Genomic DNA, 2,097 nt, shown 5'->3' on the forward strand with positions numbered 1-2,097 from the left:
TAAACACAATCAACTAACAGGATTCAGCAGTATTTTGTCAGTTAATGGAACTCAATGAAATCAGTTTAGTGCAGCTAAACAGTAATCTCAATAACCATTCAGTCCATCCTAGGACATACTAGAAATTAGTTCATTGTCTATTTAGTTGGGAGTAGGATTCAGCACTGTGTTAACCCAGGGATGGGGGAATTCTTGTCAGCAAAGGGTTTGACCCTTAGCAGCAGTCCCTACATTATAGAACTACGTACCCAGTGTAGGTTGAGGTATTTTTCTTCCAGACATTACGATGGTTGATATTTCTCGTTCGAATTATCCTGCCAGCGAGGGTTGACAAAAGAGCTTCCTACCAGAGAGGGTTAACTCCTAAATTATCCTTACCCATGGCACGGTATTGACACCCTTCCAACTGGGGTTATAGGTTGGACCCCAATCAGTTTAGAGAGGGGCATGTTGGTTAAATGATTACCTCCCACAGTCTCAGTTCCAGTCTCAGTCTCAGAATAGAACTCAGTTTAGTTCTACAGATTCAGGACTATCAAACATAGTCACTTAGTTTAGTACGAAACTCAGTATGGTTCCACAGTATTCATAAATGTCAGACATAGTAATTCAGATAATCAGTAATATAGTATTTGTAAACTCAAATATCGATAATCAGTATTCAGAATTCAGTACTCAGTATTAGCACGATCTTAGTTACAGTCTATGTATTCATGCATGTACTCTTACTCAGTCATACTCATGTTATTCAGTTATTATTGTGCATGCATATGAACCCATGCATTTCAACCTACCTCACTGAGCATACCAGTACATTCAAAGTACTGACGCATGCTTTTCTTTGCGCTATGATATCTTATATCATAGGTTCAGACACACGGGCTCCAAATCATCCTTAGCAGTTCAAATTCTTAACTTTCAGAGTAGTGGTGAGTCCTCATAGTTCAAGGACATGCTTATTATTTGTAGTACTTCAGTTTTATTAGTAGATGGATTTAGTTGTGGGCTTGTCCCATCAACTCCACAGTTCAGATAGTTAGAGGCTTTTTCAGACTAGAGTATTTTTAGACAGTTTATCTTTTTAGTACTTTTATTCAGTTTTGATACTTTGATATCACATTCAACTTTATTTACAGATTTGAACCTTATGGCATATGTTTTTGAATTTTTATGCAATTATTACTGTATTTATTACACAGTTATTGCAGCAGGTACCAGTCTGGGTTAGCTTGTGGTCCTTCGGGATTATGAGCACTGTGTAACGTCCGGGGTATAGACTCAGGGCATTACAGATACCCATATTGTACTATTGTGATTTAGATCCCAAAATACACCAAAACCCCAAGTGGGTCCCACATATGGAAAATGAGTTTTTGAGACCAACCCAATGTTCACACATGAACAAGGAATCATAACCCTTAAAGAATGGGTGAAAACTAAGCATCTTTGGGCTAAACTCAAAACCTAAGCTAAATTGGGGTTTTGGGTCCAAACTTTGAAATTAAAGCATGAATTCAAGGAATTCTTTCCTTAAATTTGAAGATAATACGATACAAGATGATAATTAGGCTCCCAAGTTACCCCCCATGACCAGTTTTGAGTTATTACACTCATTTTGGGGTTTCTAGGTCTAGATAGTGAAGGGGAAACGGTCCAAATATGTATTGGGACCTTTATATAGACTGTATAGGTTCTCAAGTGCTGCTATTGCAGTCACACAGGCCGCGATCGCACACTTTTGCCACGATCGTGGTTGCACCAGATTACAGCAAACTGAAAAATGAGTTTTTGACCCTCGAAACTCATACGCAATCCAAATAACATGATACACGAGTTAATTTTGTGTGTAAAAAACATTTCACATCCGTTGGAATCATCAAAAGTTTCATAGGAGATCGTTTAGGCAAAAAGTTGGGCCTACACCTAAACTTTTATTATTTTTCATAAATTCCGCTCAATAGCTCAAAATAAGTTTGGGAGCCTTGATACTTGAACCAAGGGTCTCCCTAACTTAAAATCAACATTTTGGATTTGATGGACAAGTCGGATTTGCAATCTGAGGTTGTTTTAACAAAATATGGGTCCTACACCCATTTC

The sequence above is a fragment of the Capsicum annuum genome, chromosome 1, assembly GCF_002878395.1.
Source record: "Capsicum annuum cultivar UCD-10X-F1 chromosome 1, UCD10Xv1.1, whole genome shotgun sequence".
Lineage (NCBI taxonomy): Eukaryota > Viridiplantae > Streptophyta > Magnoliopsida > Solanales > Solanaceae > Capsicum > Capsicum annuum.